The sequence below is a fragment of the Mirounga leonina genome, unplaced genomic scaffold, assembly GCF_011800145.1.
Source record: "Mirounga leonina isolate KUSES-001 unplaced genomic scaffold, KU_Mleo_1.0 Mir_92, whole genome shotgun sequence".
Taxonomy (NCBI): domain Eukaryota; kingdom Metazoa; phylum Chordata; class Mammalia; order Carnivora; family Phocidae; genus Mirounga; species Mirounga leonina.
In genome coordinates, this window is record NW_023270852.1 from 22,129,870 (window position 1) to 22,157,641 (window position 27,772).

Consider the following 27,772-nt stretch of genomic DNA (forward strand, 5'->3'; position numbering starts at 1 on the left):
ATGGGTATTGAGGAAGGCATGTGCTGTGATGAGCACTGGGTGTTATACTTTAATGAATCATAGAACACTACATCAAAAACTTATGTACTAGACAGTGGCTAACTGAACATAATAAAAATAAATAAAAAGTATTTTCACTCACAACTGTACTAAATCAGCACTGTTAATTAGGTTCCCAATTTTGAAGAACCACTAATATTTTCCCTGAGGATCTCATCAAAACAATAATAATCAATAGGGAACTGAATATAATGACACCTTGTTTCAGTTGATGGAGAGCTTGATTATAAAGAAACAGGTGATCTATAGAAAATAAGAAATACTCAACAGTGCTATTTAAGAGCTTCTACTCATAACACAGGTAACATTTGATACCTCTCAGGAGGCCCTCATTCAGGCTGCCACCAAAAAAATCATTGACACAATAGACACAGTCTGAGTGGCATTTTACAATTGTACCTTTTTTACTTAAAGTTCCTGGAACTAAATTTCTGTAAGCTGAGTCATTCCCCCCAGAGAAAGACAAATCTACAAATCCACTCTTCTGCCACAGGAAATGCTAAGATTAATAAACTTTCTCTTGAAACCCAATCAATAGCAGTCATGTAATGTGTAACTATTATGTTCCCATTATTACTCACTGAATCTTAACTCAAGACAATAGCTATAAAGTCTCTCTAAATATCTCCACAGCAATGAACTCACTTAATGAAGTTTAGGTATAGATACCAGCATGCAAAATTGGCCAGAAGGATTCACTCCCTGGCCAATAATGACTAAATACATGCCCAGAAGAATGGCATAGTGGTATATTTATTTTAAAAATATTTGTATTCATCATCTATTATGTATTATCTCAGGCTTAAACTAAGCATGAGAGGCACAAAGAAGAACAAGACATGGTTCTTGACCTTAGAGAGCTCATAGGCTAGTATGAAAAAGTAAAGTGAAAATTCAACACAATACAATAAATACAACTATGTGGGACATCTCTGAAAGTAGGAAAAAGCTAAAATGGAAAGGATATTTAGGGGTTACTCAGTGAAGTATGTGTTTGTATTAGCACTGGAATAGAGCAAGAGGTGGCAATGGTAGAGTGTATTGAATAGAGTGTTCTATTCAGAGGGAATAATATGTGCAAAATCTTAACAGGTGACACTCATCCAGGCAAAAGGAACAAAATATGGATAAGAAAGATATTGTTCTGGAAGCTCTCCGTCTCTGTCTTCCCTATAAATGGATGAATTAAACCATGACCAGTTGAGTTCTGTAAGACAGAATGAAGAAAGTTCGTTAGTGATCTAACACTTCTGGAAAGTCAAGAAAAGTTTTATAGAAGAAGAAGGTAACATTGATTTGAATCTTCAACCTTCAAATGCCCTCTTCCCAAGTGGATTCTTTTAGAAGCTGGGCAAAAACACTGATGATTCTAGTACACAAGTATCCTAACATGGTTTCAGAGTAATATGAAAATGAGCATATGTTTCCAAAGTATGTTGAAAATAGAAAAAGGCAAAGGCTGCTGTCGAACCAAAAGAGTAAAAGATGAAGTATTCCTTGATGCCTGCATTATAAATGAGAATTGTGGAATCATAGAAATATTAAATATCATAGAATCAGAAGTCAAATAATGACTCAGTCCATTCACTGAGTTATTCAACTGATATTTAATGCACGCCTACTCCAATGCAGGTACATTTTGAACAGAGGGATATAGACACATAGGTTATAAAGATAACACCTTCCCCCAAGGCTGACAGTGGTAGCTAAGGAGAGAGTCATGGAAATATATGAAGTACAATAGGGTGAGTAAGTGCTGTGAGGGAGTATGCACAGGAGACTCAGAGGCACTCAATCAAGCTTTCTAGGGAGGTAGAGGAGCAGAGTTGGGCAATTAAGTCAGAGAGAGTTTTCTGTAGGAGACAGTGTTATAAAAGAACTTACAGTACTGCAGGTAACAGGTCACCAAATTTGAGATTGTAAAATAAATGAAGAAATCCATCATTTACTGCAGTCAAGATTCTGGTATCTGGTGTGAATATGGAGTCAGGAAGTCAGTGATAAAGGTTCAGGTATTTAATAATATAATCAAGGCTCTGCCTGAGGCAGGTGACCTTTGACCTCCCTTTACCTGAAGATGATCGACAAGTTTACTCTGACAGTAAATGACAGATGGTGAAAGCAAAGCCTGAGGCAATGAAAGTCAAATCATGTATTTACCTGAATAACCCCACTGTTTCTCTGGAACCCTGCAGAAATGACAATTCAAAGACATTTCAATTTCTGGTATTCAATGTTTTCAGTAGACTATAGAACAAGATATCACTTAATTGGGGAGGGCCTAACGTATTTGTGTAAGTGTAATTGGAAATCTGCAGAGACCATGCACAAAATGAGAAAATGACCTTAAGTTGCTATTTACCCAAGATGAATAGTTTAGTATAGGGACTGCTTTGGGCTAATATAAGAATATGGAAAGACACTAACTTCTTCTAGATCCACAGACTGAGCCTCACCTTCTAACCTAGAGAAAATTAATCTGTTCAAAAGTCATTTCATTTGAACTAAACATAATTAAATATAAGCTCACATTGCAACAAAGAAACTAGTATCTTCAGTTGTACACTCCTTTTCACATCTATCCTTAGAGCCATTCTATGACACAGATATTATTAGACCCACTTTCTAGATGTACAAATGAGAAAAATAAGCCTCTGATAGATAAAATGACTTGTCCAACTTGTCCAAGAACTGATAGATATGAAATGACAGAACTGAGATTTAAATTAAAAAAATTTTTCTATGCAAAATCCAAATTGCTTCTCTAGTTCAAAAGTCATCCTCCTAAAGAACAACATGACCACCAATAATGGTTTTCTTTGGAGCAGGGCTTAGGAGAAGAATCATATAATATCACCAGTTTGTCTTCTTAAGAAGTGGTACTTGGTAGTAATATTGAAAAAAATTAAAGTAGCAAAACTATGTTACAAGGTTTAAAAATATAATGTTATTTAAAAGATAATGTTATCAGAGCAACTCCATATCAAACATATTGTTGTTTGGGCCTTAGAAAATGTAGGCTATTTTAATAAAAATCGAAATAATAAAAATCAAAGGAAAGTCATGTATCTCTTAGAAAGATAATTCAAAATAATATTCTATAAATGGATATACTATTTAATTCAAAGGACTTTCTAAAAACCCAGACTTGCTTAATCTGCAGCATTTGATTCAGTGACCACTTTCTTCTACTTGAAATGGTCTCTCTTTGTGACATTCCTTATTCTCCTCTCACCTTCTGACCATTCTTTTTTAATCTTTTTTTATGGATCCCCTCTGCTTTTTTCATTCCTTAAGTGCATGTATTCTCCTTAATCTTTCTTGGCCTATTGCTCATTTTACTACATATGATTTTGTTAACTACTTCTACTGTCCAAGTTTTTTGGTTTTTTTTTTTTTTTAAGATTTTATTTATTTATTTGAGAGAGAGAGAATGAGAGAGAGCACGAGAGGGGGGAGGGTCAGAGGGAGAAGCAGACTCCCTGCTGAGCAGGGAGCCCGATGTGGGACTCGATCCAGGGACTCCAGGATCATGACCTGAGCCAAAGGCAGTCGCTTAACCAACTGAGCCACCCAGGTACCCTCTACTGTCCAAGTTTTAATTTGAAATGACATACTACTGTAATCCAAATTCTTATCTCCAACACAAGGCCAGAATTCAAATTCTCTTTGATTTATTGATCTGTATGCTTTTTGCCCAAGTACAGTAATGGTAGGTTGAGAATTCCAAGCGGGGTTCCTAAAACCCTGGATTATTATTATTTTTTTTAAGGACTTTATTTATTTATTTGACAGAGAGAGAGACAGCGAGAGAAGGAACACAAGCAGGGGGAGTGAGAGAGGGAGATGCAGACTTCCCGCTGAGCAGGGAGCCCGATGCGGGGCTCAATCCCAGGACCCTGGGATCATGACCCCGAGCCGAAGGCAGTCGCTTAACCGACTGAGCCACCCAGGCGCCCCTAAAACCCTGGATTATTTGTAGGTGACTGAAAACTCCAAAACCAGACAAGACCAAGTATGAGATGAGGACTTCTATGATTCATTCAGCGAGTCTAGACAGAGTTGGTAGTCTGAACTGCCCTCCTCTTCTTAGTCATGTGCTCATCCTTGACTGTGGCTTGTCTACTTTAAAACAGAACTATGGTTTCTATTCTAAGTGATTCTTTATCTCCCCTTAGATTTGTAAAGACCAAAGCAAAATGCAACTGTTGAACACATTTCCCTTTGCTTAGCCTATGTCTCTAATTCCCCATTCTCATTTTTCAGCAAACCAATTTTCTCTTTACCGTCTGTCTCCTACAAATACATTTGAGAAATCCTTTCTTGCTGATTGAATTAAACCCTGAGAATTAATACTCTGTTTTTTTTTTTCACTTCCACTTATCTCTTAAAAATTTTTTCAGCTTACTTGCTTTTCAATCTCCCCAATTCTTCCCATTACTGAAGATCTGTGGTTTTCTTTTAAGGCATCCTATTCTCTAGGGCTTCTTTGTGGGGAGTGGCAGAAAGAAAATTATCTTTTTAATGGTTTTATCAACAAGTATTAATGTTTTTAACTAAAATTCATTAGTTTTGCACTTTAATTTCAGTGCCCTCAGCCCTACCATAATTTAATACATATCCTACTAATATATATTTATTTATTCATCCAAAATCCACTTACTGAAACTATAATGTGTTACAGACTGTATTAGATCTTAGAGATGTTAAGATAAACTACACAAGAAAACTTCCTCAAAAGGCTTAGAACATTGAGAAAAAATATGTGAATAGATACTGTAGGAGTGTATTCATTATTAATAAAATGATGTAGGTGATCACATGAGAATATAACTAAGAGGAGTAGTTGGGCAGAGATAATATCCTGAAGACATGCTTCATGTGGAGCTTTCTATACAGACCAAAGATAAAGGTGCATTTAAAGTAGAGGAGGCAGCATTCATAAGGCCACTTATGTTTACAGAGGATGCTTTAGGGGTGTCTGGCAAGCTCAAAGCAAGCTACCGTCCTCTGGGAAATATCTTCCCCATCTATGATATTGAGACAGGTGTAAACCCCCAAAGCCAGGTCTGCACTTCATGACCCACACCATCTTGACCATACATTCTTGGACCAATTAAACTAAATTAGGCAAATACAATTGCTTTTCCAAATAAATTTGATGTGGAACCTTAAGAAAGTCATATCACTCTCCATATATGGCTGTAAATTTAACACAAGAAGTCAGTAGGTCTGAAATAGCAGCTGTGTCTCACTATGTAGCTTGAGTTTACAGAGGGAGAAAAAAATGAACTAGACACAGTAAGACAGTAAAGCAGAAGAGAAAAGTACACGTCCTGACCACCTTCCAAATACACAGGTCAGACCTTTTGAGACCCAGTTGTAATCTGGCTCAAAGGTTCTAGAAGATACACCTATGTCCTTATAATAAACTTCCCCTTTCTGGCTTAAGAAGGCTTGAACTGGTTTCATTACTGGAAGCTAAAGAGTCCTTACTAATCCTGGTATTAAAAAATTGGGGCCCACCATTTCAAGCTCACAATGGTCAAAGCTAGAACACAGGGAGCAACGAAATAAATAATGTAGTATTGGATTGTCCTCCGAAGCATAAAGTGAATATTCCTAAGGCCATACAGACAAAAAAACAATTGTGGTAAAAGAGATGCATAACCCTTGCAGAGAAATTCCTCATAATATATGTTGATACTGTTCCCTGTAGGAGGAGGAGCTCCTCCTTAAGTGCAGGCTGACTTAGTGACTCAGTTCCAAAGAATATAGAAAGGAAAAACTATTAACATTATAGTGCAGAAAGCTGGCAAACCAACAGGTCAAGGTTAATATCACAGAGGTAAGTCATACTGATAGCATGTTCCTCTTAAATGATGAAAAAAAATTTCGCCTCCATGGGTATTCTTCACAAAACCCCCTAACTCCAGTATAATCATAAAGAAAAACATCAAACAAATCCAACTGACAGACATTCTACAAAATGTCTGACCATTACTCCTCAAAATTCTCAAGACCATAAAAAACAAGGAAAATCTGAGAAACTGTTACATACCAGAGGAGAATAAGGAGACACGATGATTACATGCGATGTGGTATCCTGGATGGGATCCTGGAACAGAAAAATGACATTAAGGGAGGAATTGGTAAAATCTTCCCAAAGAATAGATTTCAATTACTAGTAATTGTACCAATATTTGTCCTTGTTTTAAGATATACCATGGTAATGCAGAATGCTAAGTATAGAAAAAATGGGTAGGAGTATATGTAAACTCTGTTCTACCTTTGCAAATTTTCTGTAAATCTAAGATTATTCTAAAGTAAAAAGATTTTTTTTTAAAAAGTTTATTCCAAAATAAAATGGATTTAGGAAAGACTAGAGTGCAGCATTCCTATAAGAGCAGGGCAGCCAACACTGAGATAAAATAAGTTATGAACAAATTTTAGATAATTATTTTTCCCATACAAGACAATGAGAGCTCAACAAAGGATGAAACTATCAAATCTGTCTTTTAGAAATAGCATTCTGGGTTTTGCAGAAGACAATTTGAAGGGAGACAAGGCATAGAGAAGAGAGCATAGTTGCGGGGCCATTACAAAGTCCAGGTGAAAGATTTTGAGAACATTAATTAGGGCATCTTTGTTGATATGATAGTACCCACTAAAACTAAAGTCCAAATAAAAGCCCATTCGCTCACCCAGACACTTGTAAAGTCAGAAAAAGCAATTTTTCAAAGGCCAGAGAGATACCTGATATATGGGGGAGATCCTGGCTCTGAGACTGTATTATTGGTCTGAGATCCTTAAGGAGGTTTAATTTTCTTTATTGATTTTGAAGAAGCACTTCAATTCACCTTTAAATATTCTTCTCTTCTTCCCTTTTACATTATAAAATTTCCACCAAAGGTCCTTAGGGCTTTCCACACGTTCCTTCAAAATCAACTTCCTTTAATGTTTCTTCCACTTAGCATTTAAAGTCTAATAATATTGCGGTCATTTCCATTCCCCAAAGTCAAACCCATTATCATAGTTGGCTCTTTTCCTAGGATGCATTTAGAATAGCAACTGGCCACAGCTAGGAGGAGCAATCGGGTCCCCCAGTGTAAATCTAAGAAATCCAGCTCTGTTCTCAAACTCTCCCTTCTGTAGCTGGTTCCTAGGTGTTCTGATCAATATCTGAGTAATTAAAATTTCTCATGATCAAAGTTCTGACCTTTGCATTGGCCCTGCTTATCAGTAAAAACATGTCTTGATCTCCCTGTCAGTAGCTGCCTGGAAGTTTGTACAGCAATTTCTCTAAGCCCCTGCCTCCCTCCCCTGTCCTTGACTTTGGTTCAAGCTGTGAATGCTGTGTCAGCCAAAATCATGTTGTAAATGCCCTTGGCTTCCTCAGCTAATCCTCATCCAGTACCAGCTCCCTTCTCTCTTCTGTAATGCTCCCAACACACTTCCTTAACTACCAATTAAAATTGTCTGATATTTTGCTGGTTCAGCCCTGTGTTTGGTTGGTTTTCCTTTTATGAATCCTTAAAAACATGGAACTAAAATCCAATAATCCAATTTTATATGCTCTGGGTATTTGTAAAGAAAATGTGTTCTTTGCTTTGCCAACAAAGACAATGACATTTCTTTCTTCATGGTGAGCACTGTCATCATTCTGAGTCTCTACCTCCCCGCCCATAAAAAAAAAAAAAAATTAAACATTCCTTTCAATACTGAAGTCTCTGACACCTAATTAGGGTTATTATAAAGTCTTGGTTTATACTGACCCAATAATTGCCTACTGAGTGGCTCCTATCACCAGGTACTGGGGAAGGTGCCAGGAATAAAGCAGCACATCAGAGAGATATGATCATTCTCATCATGGGTCTTAAATTTCAGTGGTGAAGACAAATAAGTAAATGGGCAATTGAAATAAAAGTTGCAGTTAAACACAGGCTTGTCCACAGCTAATATATAAGAACTGTACTGATATAAAAGAACCGCCCTAAGCAAGACAGATAATTGGAGACCAGGGAAAGTTATAGACTGATCCAAATTCCTATCTATGTTGAAGTCTAAGAAAATCAGTGTTATCCCATCAAAAAAAAAAAAAAAAAGAAAGAAAGAAAGAAAGAAAGAAAGAAAGAAAGAAAGAAAGAAAAAGAAAAAAGACAGCCAATCACTCAACAAGTTCCGAGGGCCCAATTTCCTAGATCTTAGGGACATTGAGATCATCTCTATAGTCCAGTCTACTTTCTACATTTGATTTTTATGCTCAAAGTCCAAAACCACTTCTCTAGCCACTTTTTCAATCCAAGGCATAAAAGAAAAATACAAAATCTTTAGCAGTTCAGAATTTCTTAGAGAAATATTAAAGTAACCATGTGGACTGGACTCCACCAACATTTTTTTACTTCCCAGTGTCAAGCACTGTGCTGGTATATCTATCAAATTTCAAGCCCAGTTATCCCAGATAGATTGCCAAGAGCTTCTCCAGACAACAGTGGGGCTGCCCTAATCATCAACTAATTTAGTCTTCCAAAATACTTATTGACCGTCTACTGGATAATAAGAACAATGAGGATAGGTAAATTTCAGAGTCTATCCATGTAATATGGTCAACTTGCAAATTCAGGACAACCCAAAATGTTCAATCAAAAAAAGAGAAGAGAGCTGAGACCAAAGAACTTAACCAACTTGCTCAATGTTATAGTTAAATGAAAAGCCCAGACTAAAATCATTATATCCTGAATCTCAGGTTGTAAAGAACAATAAAAATAAGACTAGCTCATACATTTATTGAATTTATTGATGATTATTAGGTTCAAGATACTCTCCTAAGGCTGTCCCCTCCCTACTTCAGTGCACTGTGTTACATATGAAATGTAAAAATGAATGTGAAAAGTAGTCTGAAGTGTTCAGCACTTAACAATATAAATCATTTAAGTCATTATAATAGTAACTGGAATATTTGAATCATAACATGCTCCCTCATTTGTATCAAGGGCCAATAACACAGAGTTTCCTAAAAATATTTACTAAATGAATGAACTAGTAAAACAATAAAAAGAACACAAAAATTCACCGTAGAAATAATTTTCTGAGCTGTCTATTCATATCTTGTTTTGTTTGTCCTCTTATTTCAGTGTAATTGAGCAGATATTTTATTTTCCTCTACTTTTCATTCAGCATGAAATAGCATACTGGAGCATAATAAATAATGTATAGCTATATAATCATATCAAAGTAGAGTATGCATCAAAGCCTAAAGAAGAAGCTGTTCAAAATTTCTCATAATCATATGCATCAGAGATAAAGAATATGGGATAGCTGTGTTGGGGGAAAAAAGGCATAAATATGTTCATATAATAATATATTCTATTTTACTAATTATGTATTTTTACATGGAATAAATTCATAGAATGTTAGATTTAGAAACCAGATAAGAAATCACATAAACCAATTCTATCAGTTACTGAAATGAGTCTTGGATAAGTATATTTTTTATCTTCAAACAGATACCAAATCAGGTATCCATGAGTGAACACAAGTCAGACTGGCTGCAAACACAATGTTTAAGAATTCCACCAGGATACGGTTGAATTTCTATCTTCACAATTTTGTACAAATCAAGAAGAGCAATCGCTATGGCCTCCAAAACTGTAAAGGCTAGATTAGGAAATCCATTCCTCAAAAAGCAAAAAATATGTATTTAAAATAGTAATACCTAATAACAATGGCAAATATTTATTGTGCTTCCATCTGTGCAGGCACTGGACCAAGTCTTCTCTAGTAGACTTGGTAATTGCTCAGTTAATCATATTAATGAAAAGAAATGAGTAACATTAATACCAGCATGTTATAGATGTGAAAATTAAATCACCCAGAGGTTAAATGACCCAGCTTCTGAGCTCCAGTATCTTTCCCTAATAAGAAAGCAAGAAAGGCTCTCTAGTTTTAAGGACACGTGTGATTAGATTGGGTAATTATTAGAAGGTAGGACAGCAAAATATCCTCCAGACTGAGAAGGTACTTTGAAACTAAAAATGAAGAAAGCCATTCCATACCATTTACACAGCACTTTATTCAGGGTAACTTACTGACAGGGAGGGATCAGCAAACAAATGATCCAGGCACTACACAGCTATTCTCCACCCCACCTGGACCTTAATCCACAGGTTTTATAGATCGAGGGGCATTATGGTAATATCAAAAGTTACATTGACTAAAGTGGTGCCAGGGGCTCCTGGGTGGCTCAGTTGTTAAGCGTCTGCCTTCAGCTCAGGTCATGATCCCAGGGTTCTGGGATCGAGCCCCGCATCGGGCTCCCTGCTCAGCGGGAAGCCTGCTTCTCCCTCTCCCACTCTTCCTGCTTGTGTTGCCTCTCTCACTGTGTCTCTGTCAAATAAATAAAATCTTTAAAAAATAAATAAATAAAATTTAAAAAAAATAAATAAAGTGGCGCCATGTGTATGCCAGAGGATCTCTACTAGTTAGCTAAAGTGGAGCCTTCTGGGCACCACTTTAGGGATCATCAGAACAGGCCTTCCCACATTCCAATCAGGGCTTACATTAACCTCCACGGGGCCTGGAAGACGTAACACTGAGGTAGGTGATTACACAGGCATGAACAAGATGAAGGGCCAAAAATGGAGTCAAGTGTTGTCAGCACTCCCACAGTAATCCTGGTTAATCTCCAGATTTCAAGGTCCCTAATCACACCTTCAAAGTCTCTTTTGCCATGTAGGGTAACATATGTATAGCTTCTGGGTGTTACGACTTGGATATATGTGGTGGCCCTTATTCTGCCTACCAATGACTAGATTACTCAAATAGCTATCCAACTAATGTTTCCACATCTACCCTTTTTCTTTCCAATGCACCCCCATGTGCCACCAAAATACTGTTCCGCAGTACAAATTCCTTGCTTGAAATCTTTTACTAGCTTCTCACTAATCTCCAGATAAAGCACCGGGTTGTGGTGAGTCATGCACAGCAAGAGAGAACCCAGATAAAAGAACCATTTGGCCCACTGTGAACATTCATATAAAGTTTAATTAGCACATGGAATTATGCCTACTTGTATTTTTATCATAAGATCATTACTTTGTCAGCATAAAATTTTATATAGGATATAAATTTTGTAAAGTTTTCTTGCATTTTTTAAAAATATATATTTGGAGTCTCAAAAACCAAAAGCTACATCTAAAATGTCCTACTTTTCATGGCTTATTACTCCTCTGCTTAGATTCTCTTGTTGCCTCTCAGCCTCACCTCTGGACCCTGAACTCTTGTTTTCCCTATACTTTATACTATAAAACCCAACCATCTTAAACTCCTGCCTACCACAGTGCTGAGAGCACCAAGGAAAATCCCTCTAGGTCTAGGAGGAGGAGCTGAAAGGGGAAATCCTAACACAAAGAGAATGCAGAAATCCAATTTTCTTTTTTCCTCAGCTTTGTTGTACCCCACATCTCAACCAATCCCATGGCGGTGCAAGTGGGTGTAAGAGGACAAGCAACCTGTGATGGAAACCCACAGGAGCCAAAAGTCCAAAGGCTACAGTTCCAACAGGATAGAACTCACCTGTAAAGAAGGACTCCAGGCAACCAAAAAGCACTGGGGAGGTTACAGAGGAAGAGGATCCTGAGGAAGTGCCCCATAAAGTCATTTATGAACTCCAGGCTCAAACCCATGCCAAGAATACAAGGATCTACTACCAATTAGCATACACAAAACTGAGACAGACCACTGCCCGGATTCCAGACTGTCCACTGGCTGGCACACATCAGAAAGAAACATGAAGCACTCCGCTAAGGCTTTGAAATCTAAACTGACCAGAATCCCAACCCAAGGGAGGTTTAGAACCTGAAGCAAGAAACTTAAACGAGTAGAGTGCCTGCTAAAACAAAAATATCAACATTTTCTATAGGATTTAAACAAGACCCAGGGTCTTATAATATCTTAAATGCCTAAAATTCAATTCAAAATTACCAAGCATTGGAAGAACTTTGAAAGGTTGAGCTCCCATGGGAAATGACAATCAACTGATGCCAGTGTCAAGAAACCACAGATATTGCAATAAGCATTAAAATGTTTTAAAGTATCTATTACAAAAATAATCAAAAAAGCAACTGAAAATGTTTGTGAAACAAATGTTAAAATAAAAAATTAAATCAAAGAGGGCGCCTGGGTGGCTCAGTTGGTTAAGCGACTGCCTTCGGCTCAGGTCATGATCCTGGAGTCCCGGGATCGAGTCCCGCATCGGGCTCCCTGCTCGGCAGGGAGTCTGCTTCTCCCTCTGACCCTCCCCACTCTCATGCTCTCTGTCTCTCATTCTCTCTCTCTCAAATAAATAAAATCTAAAAAAAAAAAAAAAATTAAATCAAAGAAAAATGTGTAAACAAAACCAAAATGGAAATATAAGAACTGAAAAAGTGAAATAAATGAAGCTAAAGAAAAAAATCCTCACTAGATGGACTCAATAGCAGAATCAAAATGATAGTACAAAGAGTCAGTGAAATTGCAGATGAATTAATAGAAAGTATCTAATCAACTGAGAAAAAAAGATTTTAAAAAGATGAACAGAGCCTCAGGAACATGAGAAACAGTAAAAAAAGATATACTATTTGTGTCACTGAAGTTTCCAAAAAGAAGAGAAAGATGATGGTGCTAAAAGTGTATTTAAAGAAATTATGACTTCTCAAGAAGTTTAATAAGGAAGAAATCCATGAGTCTGTACTGATGAGAGAGAAAGAGAAAGAGATAATGCTCTACTTCACTGTAGAAGACAAAATACTATACATAGAAGGAATGAGGGGAGTCTGGCTGGCTCAGTCAGGTAAGTGGCCGACTCTTGATTTTGGATCAGGTCATGATTTTAGGATCCTGGGATCCAGCTGGGGTATCTGGATTCTTGCTCAGCAGGGACTCTACATCTTCAGGAAGCTCTCTCCCCCAGCCCCTCCCAACCTCAAATAAATTTAAAAAATCTTTTTTAAAAAACAAGAAGGAATTTTTCAAAAATTTTTCAAAATTTTTTTATTTTCTTATATTATGTTAGTCACCATACATTAAATCATGAGTTTTTGATGTAGTGTTCCATGATTCATTGTTTCGGTATAACACCCAATACTCCATTCAATATGTGCCCTCTTTAATACCCATCACCTGGCTAAACAATTCCCCCACAACCCTCCCCTCTACAACCCTCAGTTTGTTTCTCATAGTCCATAGTCTCTCATGCTTACTCTCCCCCCTCCCATTTCCGCCACTTCATTTTTTCTTTCCTGCTATATTCTTCATTTTTTTTCCTTAACATATAATGTATTATTTAGTCAGAAGTACAGGTCAGAGATTCAACAGTCTTACACAATTCACAGAGCTCACCATAGCACATACCCTCCCCAATGTCTATCACCCAGGCAACCCATCTCTCCCAACCCCCACCACTCCAGCAACCCTGTTTGTTTCGTGAGATTAAGATTTCCTCATATCAGTGAGGTCATATGATACATGTCTTTCTCTGATTGACTTATTTTGCTCAGCATAATACCCTCCAGTTCCATCCATGTCATTGCAAATGGCAAGATCTCATTCCTTTTGATGGCTGCATAATATTCCACTGTATATATATACCACTTCTTCTTTATCCATTCATCTGTCGATTGACATCTTTGCTGTTTCCATAGTTTGGCTACTGTGGACATTGCTGCTATAAACATCGGGGTGCACATACCCCTTTTGATCCCTACATTTCTAACGTTGGGATAATTACCCAGTAGTGCAAGTGCTGGGTCATACAGTAGCTCTATTTCCAACTTTTTGAGGAACCTCCATATTGTTTTCCAGAGTACATACAACAGCTTGCATTACCACCAACAGTGTAGGAGGGTTCCCCTTTCTCCGCATCTGCGCCAACAGCTGTCATTTCCTGACTTGTTAATTTAGCCATTTTGACTGGTGTGAGGTGGTATCCCATTGAGGTTTTGATTTGGATTTCCCTGATGCTGAGTGATGTTGAGCACTTTTTCATGTGTCTGTTGGCCATTTGGATGTCTTCTTTGGAAAAATGTCTGTTCATGTCTTCTGCCCATTTCTTGATTGGATCATTTGTTCTTTGGGTGTTGAGTTTGATAAGTTCTCTATAGATTTTGGATATTAGCCCTTTATCTAATATGTCATTTGCAAATTATCTTCTCCCATTCTGTCAGTTGTCTTTTGGTTTTGTTGACTGTTTCTTTTGCTGTGCAAAACCTTCTTATCTTGAAGTCCCAATAGTTCATTTTTGCCCTTGCTTCCCTTGCCTTTGGCAATGTTTCTAGGAAGAAGTTGCAATGGCTGAGGTCAAAGAGGTTGCTGCCTGTGTTCTCCTTTAGGATTTTGATGGACTCCTGTCTCACATTGAGGTCTTTCAACCATTTGGAGTCTATTTTTGTGTGTGGTGTAAGGAAATGGTCCAGTTTCATTCCTCTGCATGTGACTGTCCAATTTCCCAACACCATTTGTGGAAGAGACTGTAACTTTTTTCCATTGGACATTCTTTCCTGGTTTGTCAAAGATTATTTGACCATAGAGTTGAGGGTCCATTTCTGGGCTCTCTATTCTGTTCCATTGATCTATGTGTCTGGTTTTGTACCAGTCCCATACTGTCTTGAAGATGACAGCTTTGTAATAGAGCTGGAAGTCCAGAATTGTGATGCCACCAGCTTTGCTTTTCTTTTACAACATGCCTCTGGCTATTCGGGGTCTTTTCTGGTTCCATACAAATTTGAGGATTATTTGTTCCATTTCTTTGAAAAAAGTGGATGGTATTTTGATGGGGATTGCATTGAATGTGTAGATTAGCATTGACATCTTCACAATATTTGTTCTTCCAATCCATGAGCATGGAACGTTTTCCCATGTCTTTGTGTCTTCCTCAATTTCTTTCATGAGTATTTTATAGTTTTCTTCTCAGTACAGATCCTTTGCCTCTTTGGTTAGATTTATTCCTAGGTATCTTATGGTTTTGGGTGCAATTGTAAATGGGATCAACTCCTGAATTTCTCTTTCTTCTGTCTTGTTGTTGGTGTATGGGAATGTCACTGATTTCTGTGCATTGATTTTATATCCTGCCACTTTACTGAATTCCTGTATGAGTTCTAGCAGTTTTGGAGTGGAGTCTTTTGGGTTTTCCACATAAAGTATCATATCATCTGCAAAGAGTGAGAGCTTGACTTCATCTTTGCCAATTTGGATGCCTTTTATTTCTTTTTGTTGTCTGATTGCTGTGCTTAGGACTTCTAGTACTATGTTGAATAGCAGTGGTGATAGGGGACATCTCTGCCGCGTTCCTGACCTTAGGGGAAAGCTCTCAGTTTTTCCCCATTGAGAATGATATTCGCTGTAGGTTTTTCATAAATGGCTTTTATGATATTGAGGTATGTGCCCTCTATCCCTATACTCTGAGGAGTTCTGATCAAGAAAGGATGCTATATAGACAAGCCATGAGAGACGATGGACTCTGAAAAACAAACTGAGGGTTCTAGAGGGGAGGGGGGTGGGAGGATGCGTTGGCCAGGTGGTGGGTATTGAGGAGGGCACATTCTGCATGGAGCACTGGGTGTTGTGCACAAACAATGAATCATGGAACACTTCATCCAAAATTAATGATGTAATGTATGGGGATTAACATAAGAATAAAAAAATAATAATAAATAAATAAATAAATAAATAAATAAATAAATAAGAAAGGATGCTGTATTTTGTCAAATGCTTTTTGTGCATCTATTGAGAGGATCATATGATTCTTGTTCTTTCTTTTATTAATGTATTGTATCACATTGATTGATAATGCATCCATTTCTTCCAGGTTATCTAATTTGCTGGCATAGAGTTGCTCATAATATGTTCTTATAATTGTTTGTATTTCTTTCCTGTTGGTTGTGATCTCTCCTCTTTCATTCATGATTTTGTTGATTTGGGTCCTTTCTCTTTTCTTTTTGATAAGTCTGGTCAGGGGTTTATCAATCTTGTTAATTCTTTCAAAGAACGAGCTCCTAGTTCCGTTGATCTGTTCTACTGTTGTTTTGGTTTCTATTTCATTGATTTCTGCTCTGATCTTTATTATTTCTCTTCTCCTGCTGGGTTTAGGCTTTATTTGCGGTTCTTTCTCCAGCTCCTCTAGGTGTAGGCTTAGGTTGTGTACTTCAGACCTTCTTGTTTCTTGAGAAAAGCTTGTATTGCTATATACTTTCCTATTAGGACTCCCTTTGCTGCATCCCAAAGATTTTGAACAGTTGTTTTCCTTTTCATTGGTTCCCATGAATATTTTAAACTCTTCTTTAATTTCCTCATTGACCCATTCATTCTTTAGTAGGATGCTCTTTAGTCTCCATGTATTTGAGTTCTTTCCAACTTCCCTCTTGTGATGGAGTTCTAGTTTCAAAGCATTGTGGTCCAAAAACATGCAGGGAATGATCCCAATATTTTGGTACCAGTTGAGACCTGATTTGTGACCTAGGATGTGATCGATTCTGGAGAATGTTCCATGGGCACTAGAGAAGAATGTGTATTCCGTTGCTTTGGGATGGAATGTTCTGAATATGTCTGTGAAGTCCATTTGGTCCAGTGTGTCCTTTAAAGCCTTTATTTCCTTGTTGATCTTTTGCTTAGACGATCTGTCCATTTGAGTGAGGGGGGTGTTAAAGTCCCCCAATATTGTTGTATTGTTATCAATGTGTTTCTTTGCTTTTGTTATTAATTGGCTTATATAAGTGGCTGCTCCCATGTTAGGGGCATAGATATTTACAACTGTTAGATCTTCTTGTTGGATAGACCCTTTACGTAGGATATAGTGTCCTTCCTCATCTCTTATATACTCTTTGGTTTAAAATCTAATTTGTCTTTTGGTGTCCGTTAGTTTGGTAAATTGTTTTCCAGCCCCTAATTTTCAATCTGGGGGTGTCTTTGGGTCTAAAATGAGTCTCTTGCAGACAGCATATCAATGGGTCTTATTTTTTTATCCAATATGATAGCCTGTGTCTTCTGTTTGGGGCATTTAGCCCATTTACATTCAGGGTAACTGTTGAAAGATAGGAATTTAGTGCCATTGTATTGCCTGTAAGGTAACTGTTACTGTATATTGTCTGTGCTCCTTTCTGGTCTATGTTGCTTTTAGGCTCTCTCTTTGCTTAGAGGACCCCTCTCAAGATTTCTTGTAGGGCTGGTTTTGTGTTTGCAAATTCCTTTAGTTTATGTTTGTCCTGGAAGCTTTTTATCTCTCCTTCTATTTTCAGTGACAACCTAGCTGGATACAGTGTTCTTGGCTGCATATTTTTCTCGTTTAGTGCTCTGAAGATATCCTGCCAGTCCTTTCTGGCCTGCCAGGTCTCTGTGGATAGGTCTGTTGCCAATCTAATGTTTCTACCATTGTAGTTTACAGATCTCTTCTCCCGAGCTGCTTTCAGGATTTTCTCTTTGTCTCTGAGACTCGTAAGTTTTACTATTAGATGTCAGGGTGTTGACCTATTTTTGTTGATTTTGAGGGGGGTTCTCTGTGCTTCCTGGATTTTCATGCCTGTTTCTTTCCCCAAATTAGGGAAGTTCTCTGCTATAATTTGCTCCAATATACCTTCTGCCCCTCTCTCTCTTTCTTCTTCTTCTCAGATCCCAATTATTCTAATGTTGTTTTGTCTATGGTATCGCTTATCTCTCGAATTCTGCCCTCATGATCCAGTAGTTGATTATCTCTCTTTTAATCTGCTTCTTTACTTTCCATCATTGGGTCTTCTATATCACTAATGCTCTATTCTGCCTCATTTATCCTAGCAGTTAGAGCCTCCATTTTTGATTGCACTTCTTTAATAGCCTTTTTGATTTTGACTTGGTTAGATTTTAGTTCTTTTAGTTCTCCAGAAAAGGTTTCTCTAGTATATTCCATGCTTTGTTCAAGCCCAGCTAGTATCTTTAAAATCATCATTCTGAACTCTAGTTCTGACATCTTACTAATGACCGTATTGATTAGGTCCCTGGCAGTTAGTACTGCCTCTTGGTTCTTTTTTTTGAGGTGATTTTTTTCCATCTTGTCCTTTTGTCCAGAGGAGAATAGATGAATGAGAGAACAAAATGCTAACAGGGTAACAACAGCCCCAGAAAAATATGCACTAAACAAATTAGAAGACACCTGAAACTGGGGGAAAAGAAAGGGAAAGAAAGAAAAAAGAAAAAGAAAATGATACAAACATACAAACAAACAAAAAAACAGAATATGATCAAATATGATCAGGCTGGCGCATAGATCAGTGCCACACACTAGATTTTGGGCATATTTTGGTCTGTTAGAAGAAAGTGCCTCCTCAAATTTTAAAGAAATAAAAGCTTATATATGTACAAAAATAAGGGTAAATATGATGAAGGGATGGAATAGGACTCTAAAGGTGAAAATATAAAAGATTTTATAAAAGAATTGATAAGTAAGAAGTTGGTTGAAAAAAGAGGGATGGAGCAAGATGGCGGAGGAGTAGGAGACTGGGATTTCATCTGGTCCCAGGAATTCAGCTAGATAGGGATGAAACCATTCTGAACACCTACGAACTCAACAGGAGATTGAAGAAAAGAATAGCAACAACTCTCTGAACAGGAAACTGACCACTTTCTGGAAGATAGGATGTGCGGAGAGGTGAATCCAAGGCGATATTTGGGAGGATAGACAGCAGGGGAGGGGACCTCTGTTGGCCACTTCTGGCAAGGAATAGAGCAGCAGAGCACAAAATCGGAACTTTCAGACGTCGGATCCGCTGAGGGACGGAGCTCCAGTGGCTAAGCAGGGGGTGGAACCCTTGTGGCACAGTGTGGTCTCAGAACCCTCGGGGTCACAGAAAGACCGAGGGTGCCTTAGTGTGGCAGAGCGCCTGGGTATCAGACAGGGAAGCCAGCTGCAGAGACGGAGCCAAGGAGTGGGCTCTCACTCGGGGTTGCCATAAACCATGATCCGTGGCACAGTTGGGCCACTGCGCTTCCAGCAGAGACCCAACAAGTGGCAAATCTGGGGAGACTCCCCTTCCTCTCCTGGGAGGAGCAGCATGGGAGCCCACCACAGGGATCTGCTAGGTTTGGAGACCCCACACCGGCATGGGGGCCAGAGATAGAAACAGGTGGTATAGGCCAGGTGAGCACAAAGTGCGGCCAGAGACTGGGGAGACAGGAGTGATTGACTGCTTTTCTCTGGGGCACAAGAGAAGCAGGGCCCCAAGTTCTTGGCTCCTCTGGGGCAGAGATTGGGAGGCCACCATTTTCAGTCTCATCCTCCAAAGCTATACGGAAAGCTTGCAGGGAACAAAAGCTCCTGAGAGCAAACCCAAGCAGATGACTTAGCCCGGAATGGCAAGGGCAGGGCAATTCTGCCTCAGGCAAAGATATTTGAGAACCACAGCAACAGGCCCCTCCCCCAGAAGATCAGCAAGAACAGCCAGCCAAGACCTATTACTGATCAATGAGAACGACAGAACTCCAGCCCTAGGGGAATACCGCACATACAATTCATGGCTATTTTCCCATGATTCTTTAGTCTTTCAAAGTTAATTTTTTTTAACTATCTTTCCTTTTTTTTGAATTTTTCTTTTTCCCTTTTTCAACCAACATCTTATCAAACCCATTTTTAAAAATCTTTTTTATTTTTCATTTTTAGAATCATATTCTATCCCTTCATAGTAGTTAACCTTATTTTTGACATATATATATAAATTGTTCTCTCGTTAAAATTTTGAAATACAGTTTCTTCTAACAGATCAAAATATACCCTAAGTCTCTAGTATATGGCTTTGTTCTAGCCTCCTGCCTGATCACATTCTCTCCCCCTTTTTTTTTTAAATCTCTTCTTTCTTTTTTCAAACAACTTCTTATCAATTCCTTTTATAAAATCTTTTATAATTTTCATCTTTACAGTCATATTCCATCCCTTCATTGTATTAACCCTTATTTTGGTATATATACAAGTTTTCTTTCTTTAAAATTTTGGGAGGCACTTTCTTCTAACAGACCAAAATACACCCAAAATCTAGTGTGTGGCACTAATCTATATACCAGCCTGATCATATTTGATCACATTCTGTTTTTTTGTTTTGTTTTGTTCTCTTTTTGTTTGTTTTTGTCTTTTTCTTTTACTTTTTTTTTTTCTTTCCCTTTCTTCCCCCTGGTTTCAGGTCTTTTCTGATTTGTTTAGAGTATATTTTCTGGGGATGTTGTTACCCTATTAGCATTTTGTTCTCTCATTCATCTATTCTCCTTTGGACAAAAGGACAAGATGGAAAAAAATCACCTCAGCAAAAAGAACAAGAGGCAGTACCAACTGCCAGGGACCTACTCAATACAAACATTAGTACAATGTCAGAACTAGAGTTCAGAATGATGATTTCAAAAACACTTTCTGGGCTTGAAAAAAGCATGGAAGTTATTAGAGAAACCCTTTCTGGAGAAATGAAAGAACAAAAAGCTAACCAAGTCAAATTCAAAAAGGCTATTAATGAGGTGCAATAAAAAAATGAGGGTGCTAACTGCTAGGATATATGAGGAAGAAGAGAGAATTAGTGATATAGAAGACCCAATGATGGAAAATAAAGAAGCTGAGAAAAAGAGAGATAATCAAGTACTGGATCACGAGGACAGAATTCAAGAGATAAGCGATACCATAACACAAAACAACATTAGAATAATTGGGATCTGAGAAGAAGAAAGATAGAGGGGGCAGAAGGTATATTGGAGCAAATTATAGCAGAGAACTTCCCTAATTTAGGGAAGGAAACAGGCATCAAAATCCAGGAGGCACAGAGAACCCCCCTCAAAATCAACAAAAATAGGTCAACACCCTGACATCTAATAGTAAAACTTACGAGTCTCAGAGACAAAGAGAAAATCCTGAAAGCAGCTTGGGACAAGAGGTCTGTAACCTACAATGGTAGAAACATTAGACTGGCAACAGACCTATCCACAGAGACCTGGCAGGCCAGAAAGGACTGGCAGGATATCTTCAGAGCACTAAATGAGAAAAATATGCAGCCAAGAATACTATATCCAGCTAGGCTGTCATTGAAAATAGAAGGAGAGGTAAGCTTCCAGGACAAAGAAAAACTAAAGGAATTTGCAAACACAAAACCAGGCCGACAAGAAATCCTGAAAGGGATCCTCTAAGCAAAGAGAGAGCCTAAAAGCAACATAGACCAGAAAGGAACACAGACAATTTACAGTAACAGTCACCTTACAGGCAATACAATGGCACTAAATTCCTATTTTTCAACAGTTACCCTGAATGCAAATGGGCTAAATGCCCCAATCAAAAGACACAGGCTATCAGATGGATTAAAAAACAAGACCCATCGATATGCTGTCTGCAAGAGACTCATTTTAGACCCAAAGACACCCCCAGATTGAAAGTGAAGGGGGGAAAACCATTTACCATGCTAATGGACACCAAAAGAAAGCTGGGGTGGCAATCCTTATATCAGACAGATTAGATTTTAAACCAAAGACTATAATAAGAGATGAGGAAGGACACTATATCCTATTTAAAGGGTCTATCCAACAAGAAGATCAACAATTGTAAATATCTATGCCCCTAACATGGGAGCAGCCACTTATATAAGCCAATTAATAACAAAAGCAAAGAAACACATTGATAACAATACAACAATAGTGGGGGACTTTAACACCCCCCTCACTCAAATGGACAGATCGTCTAAGCAAAAGATCAACAACGAAATAAAGACTTTAAAGGACACACTGGACCAAATGGACTTCACAGACATATTCAGAACATTCCATCCCAAAGCAACGGAATACACATTCTTCTCTAGTGCCCATGGAACATTCCCCAGAATCGATCACATCCTAGGTCACAAATCAGGTCTCAACTGGTACCAAAAGATTGGGATCATTCCCTGCATGTTTTTGGACCACAATGCTTTGAAACTAGAACTCCATCACAAGAGGGAAGTTGGAAAGAACTCAAATACATGGAGGCTAAATAGCATCCTACTAAAGAATGAATGGGTCAACCAGGAAATTAAAGAAGAATTTAAAAAATTCATGGAAACCAATGAAAATGAAAACACAACTGTTCAAAATCTTTGGGATGTAGCAAAGGCAGGTCTAATAAGAAAGTATATAGCAATACAAGCCATTCTCAAGAAATAAGAAAGGTCTCAAGTACACAACCTAACCCTCCACCTAAAGGAGCTGGAGAAAGAACAGCAAATAAGCCTAAACCCAGCAGGAGAAGAGAAATAATAACAATCAGAACAGCAATCAATGAAATAGAAACCAAAACAACAATAGAACAGATCAACGAAACTAGGAGCTGGTTCTTTGAAAGAATTAACAAGATTGATAAACCCCTGGCCAGACTTATCAAAGAGAAAAAAGAAATGACCCAAATCAACAAAATCATGAATGAAAGAGGAGAGATCCCAACCAACACCAACAAAATACAAACAATTATAAGAACATATTATGAGCAACTCTATGCCAGCAAATTAGATAATCTGGAAGAAATAGATGCATTCCTAGAGATGTATCAACTACCAAAACTGAACCAGGAAGAAAGAGAAAGAGAAAACCTGAACAGACCTATAACCACTAAGCAAATTGAAGCAGTCATCAAAAAATCTCCCAACAAGAGCCCAGGGCCAGATGGCTTCCCAGGGGAATTCTACCAAACATTTCAAGAAGAATTAATACCTATGCTTCTGAAACTTCCAAGAAATAGAAATGGAAGGAAAACTTCCAAACTCGTTTTATGAGGCCACCATTACCTTGATCCCAATACCAGACAAAGACCCCATCAAAAAGAATTACAGATCAATATCCTTGATGAACATGGATGCAAAAATTCTCACCAAAATACTAGCCAATAGGATCCAAGAGGCAGCAACCTCTTCGACCTCAGCCACTGCAACTTCTTCCTAGAAACATTGCCAAAGGCAAGGGAAGCAAGGGCAAAAATGAACTATTGGGACCTCATCAAGATAAAAAGCTTTTGCACAGCAAAAGAAACAGTCAACAAAACCAAAAGACAACCAACAGAATGGGAGAAGATATTTGCAAATGACATATCAGATAAAGGGCTAGTATCCAAAATCTATAGAGAACTTATCAAACTCAACACCCAAAGAACAAATGATCCAATCAAGAAATGGGCAGAAGACATGAACAGACATTTTTCCAAAGAAGACATCCAAATGGCCAACAGACACATGAAAAAGTGCTCAACATCCCTCGGCATCAGGGAAATCCAAATCAAAACCTCAATGAGATACCACCTCACACCAGTCAGAATGGCTAAAATTAACAAGTCAGGAAACAAGAGATGTTGGTGGGGATGTGGAGAAAGGGGAACCCTCCTACACGGTTGGTGGGAATGCAAGCTGTTGCAGGCACTCTGGAAAACAGTATGGAGGTTCCTCAAAAAGTTGAAAATAGAGCTACCATATGATTCAGCAATTGTACTCCTGGGTATTTACCCCAAAGATACAAATGTAGGGATCCAAAGGCGTAGGTGCACCCTGATGTGTATATCAGCAATGTACGCAATAGCCAAACTGTGGAAAGAGCCAAGTTGTCCATTGACAGATGAATGGATAAAGAAGATGTGGTATATATATACAATGGGGTATTATGCAGCCATCAAAAGGAATGAGATCTTGCCATTTGCAGCGACATGGATGGAACTGGAAGGTGTTATGCTGAGTGAAATAAGTCAATCAGAGAAAGACATGTATCATATGACCTCACTGTTATGAGGAATTCTTAATCTCAGGAAACAAACTGAGGGTTGCTGGAGTGGTGGGGGGTGGGAGGGATGGAGTAGCTGGGTGATAGACATGGGGGAAGGTATGTGCTGTGGTGAGCACTGTGAATGTGCAAGACTGTTGAATCACATATCTGTACCTCTGAAACAAATAATAAAGTATGTGTTTAAAAAAAAAAAAAGGAGAAGATAGTAGGAGGGGAAGAATGAAGGGGGGTGGAAATCGGAGGGTGAGATGAACCAGGAGAGACAGTGGACTCTGAAAAACAAACTGAGGGTTCTAGAGGGGAGGGCGGTGGGAGGATGGATTAGCCTGATGATGGGTATTAAAGAGGGCATGTTCTGCATGGAGCACTGGGTGTTATACACAAACAATGAATCATGGAACACTACATCAAAAACTAATGATGTAATGTATGGTGATTAACAACAATAAAAAAATTTTTAAAAAATGAAGTTGGTTAAAAAAAAAGAAGAGGATTTAAAAAAAGAAGGAGAGAGAATGTGATCAGGCAGGAGACTAGAAAAAAGTCATGCACTAGAGATTTAGGGTATAGTTTGGTCTGTTAGAAGAAACTGTATCCCAAAATTTTAAAGGTCAAACTTATATATATATATATACCAAAAATAAGGGTAACTACTATGAAGGGATATAATATGACTCTAAAAATGAAAAATAAAAAGATTTTTTAAAAAGGGGATTTATAAGATGTTGGTTGAAAAAGGGAAAAAGAAAATTTAAAAAATTTAAAAAATTAACTTTGAAAGACTAAAGGAAAATGGGCCATAAGCCATGAATTCTATGTGCAGTATTCCTTGAGTGCTGGAGTTCTACCATTTTAATCAATCAGTAACCTTGGTTTTGGCGGGCTGTTCTTGCTGATTTTCTGGGGGAGGGGCATGTTGCTGTGGTTCTCAAATGTCTTTGCCAGGGCCGGGCAAAGTAATCTGCTCGGGTTTGCTCTTGTGAGCTTTTGTTCCCTGCAAGCTTTCCGTACAGCTTTGGAGGACCAGAGTGAAAATGGCAGCCTCCCAATCTCTGCCCCAGAGGGGCCGAGAACTCAGGGCCCCACTTCTCAGTAAGACCCCAGAGAAAAGCAATCATTCCGTCTCCCTGGTCTCCGGCTGCACTCCATGCTCACCTGGCCTGTGACTGAGCGTTTCTATCTCTGGCACACACGACCTCATGTGGAGTCTCCAAACCCAGGAGATCCCTGTGGTACATACTCCCATGCCACTCCTCCCAGGGGAGGAAGGGGAGTCTCCCCAGATCCACTGCTCATTGGGTCCCTGCTGGAAGAGCAGTGGCCCGACTGTGCTGCGGATCATATTTTATGGCAACCCTGAGCTGAGAGCCCACTCCTCAGGTTCATCTCTGCAGCCAGCTTACCGCTCCAATACCTGGGAGCTCTGCCGCACTCAGGCACCTCCAGTCTTTCTGTGACCCTGAGGGTCCTGAGACCACACTGTCCCAGCAAGAGCTCCACCCCCCACTTAGCCACTGGAGTGACGTCCCTCAGCAGAGCCGACTTCTAAAAGTTCCAATTTTGTGCTCTGCTGCTCTGTCACTTGCTGGTAGTGGCTGATGGAGGCCCCGTCCCCCGCCATCTATCTTCCGGAATATTGCCTCTGATTCACTTCTCTGCATGTCCTACCTTCCAGAAAGTGGTCGCTTTTCTGTTCAGAGAGTTGCTGCTATTCTTTTCTTCAGTCTCCTGTTAACTTCATAGGTCTTCAGAATGGTTTGGTCCCTATCTAGTTAAATTCCTGGGACCAGATGAAATTTAGTTCTCCTACTCCTCCGCCATCTTGCTCCTCCCCCTCAAAAATTTTTCAGTTTTTAAAAATCAGCTGAGTGCTAAAACTAGTAGGAGATAGTTTAATAAGGAATGGTTATTTACATAACCTCAAAGTATCTTCTTAAAAAATACTTTTTAATTACCAAGAAATAATGCTAACTTTACAGTGAAGAACTCCCTCAGACATCACTTTAACCAAGTGATGTCTAACATCATCATAACTGGGATAATTATGAAAGAGAACTAGAAAAAAAAGAACACTATTGTACATAGTGACCATGTGCCAGATACTTGCAAAACAACAACCCAAGAGAAAACAACTAGATATTCTTTCCTTCATTGCTCTTCACTTGACTAGAACAAAACAAATCAAAATAAAACACTCTTAATGAGAGAGGCAGAAAACCTGCTCCTTTAGAGAACAGAAGTACCTCTTTTGTCAGTAGCACCTAGTTAAAATGCAGAAAGAAACTGAACAGAAAGAATAAGAATCAGGGAGACCAAGTTTGCATCCTAGCTCAGCTACTTACCACCTTTGTGTTTTGGGAAAAGTAACTTAACCTCTCAGAGTTTCAGTGTTTACACTGCAAAATAATGCATAGGGTTATTTTTGAGAAGCAAATGAAATAAAATATGTAAAACTGCCAAGCACATTACCTGTCATAATGCAGCTAAGCAACATATTTTAATTGAATTAGTTGCATAGGCATACTCGGAAATATTTCCTTTCTAGGGATGAGCACAGACTGTCCTTTTGTAGGACGTGACAAACCTTCCATCAGTCTTGAAGGAGGTCTTCTTGCCTTAAGCAGGCTAATTTGTTAACTAATTAAAGAGCAAAAGTACAGGGAAGAGTGAAGATTTCTAGTACTTCAAGAATGGACTCATTTCTAGATACAGTCTATAGCTTTAAAATTTGTGTTAAACTCTGCTCTCTCCTAAACTCTGCTAAAATGAAGGTAAAGAACATTTTTGAAGGCATCAATCCATAAGGATAAAGAAGATGTGAGAGGATATAAGAACAATAAAACTTTGGAATCTGAAAAAACAAATGAACCAGGCAGTACTGACACCATCCCTGAGAAACCTGGATTCTGTGTTAAAAGTAGGATATAGGGGCACCTGGGTGGCTCAGTCGTTAAGCGTCTGCCTTCGGCTCAGGTCATGATCCCAGGGTCCTGGGATCGAGCCCCACATCGGGCTCCTTGCTCAGTGGGAAGCCTGCTTCTCCCTCTCCCACTCCCCCTGCTTGTGTTCCCTCTCTCGCTGTGTCTCTCTCCGTCAAAAAATAAATAAAATCTTTAAAAAAAAAAAAAAAGTAGGATATACTTAGAAGCAACCTAATTTTCCTTTTAGGACTCCCAGAAGAACCAAAAATTGGTGGCCCTAGTATCTCTGGAAAGAGATAAAAGGGGGCTAAAAATCAGCAGAATTGTCTGAAAATATGTTTAGTAAGTTCAACTTCAGATCCTATTTTCCCACCACAGATGGATAATTATCTATTCCCATCCCAAAAGAACTAAGGTTTTTCTAAATATGTATTTCAGAAGGTCTCAAAATTGAGAAAACCAAGCAAATTGAGGTTTGATTTTAGTAAACAGAGGTACTAAGTGAAAACTCTCATACTAGGTTTTGATATCCATACCTTCCACCCCCATTCAGCTCCCAGAATTCTGGCACCCAGGATTATGTTCTACAGGTGAGAATGGCTCTGGCCAGTCCATGGAACATCACCTGGAGAAATTAACATCAGAGTTTCCCCAGCAAATAAGAGTACACAGGTCACTTTATTATCAGCTCAGAGTTGGTAAGTCTCTCCCTCTCAAAGGGAGGTTTTTAATCACTTCTCTGATGTTCAAATCTTAAATGAGCAAACACCATGGAGAAAACAGATAATTAAGGTTAATTCTGGTTGGTATTATACCAGGTAAGTTAGAAACAAGAGAAAGGGAGTCAAGAATATTTGTAAGGCAACACTTGCTGTGTTGGACAGTGAAAATTAAATTACTCAAAATGGAAGTTAAAAGTGAAGAAATAGTACATAAAGGAAATGATATATACTCAACAAGGGAGAAACCTCTGGGCAGTAAAAGCATATTAGAGAGAAGGTATTGGAAGAATTGAGCTTGAAATACAGGATGTG

General features: G+C 38.5%; 1 long non-coding RNA gene across 1 annotated transcript; it reads right to left on the reverse strand.

Annotated features, from left to right (window-relative positions):
• Positions 1–1,239: 1,239 nt before the first annotated feature.
• LOC118004174 lies at positions 1,240–6,165 on the reverse strand. The gene is made up of 3 exons (XR_004677501.1): positions 6,122–6,165; positions 2,221–2,249; positions 1,240–1,267 (listed from the first exon to the last, which is right to left on the reverse strand). It is a non-coding gene; the product is annotated as an uncharacterized LOC118004174 (long non-coding RNA).
• Between the last annotated feature and the right edge of the window lie 21,607 nt (positions 6,166–27,772).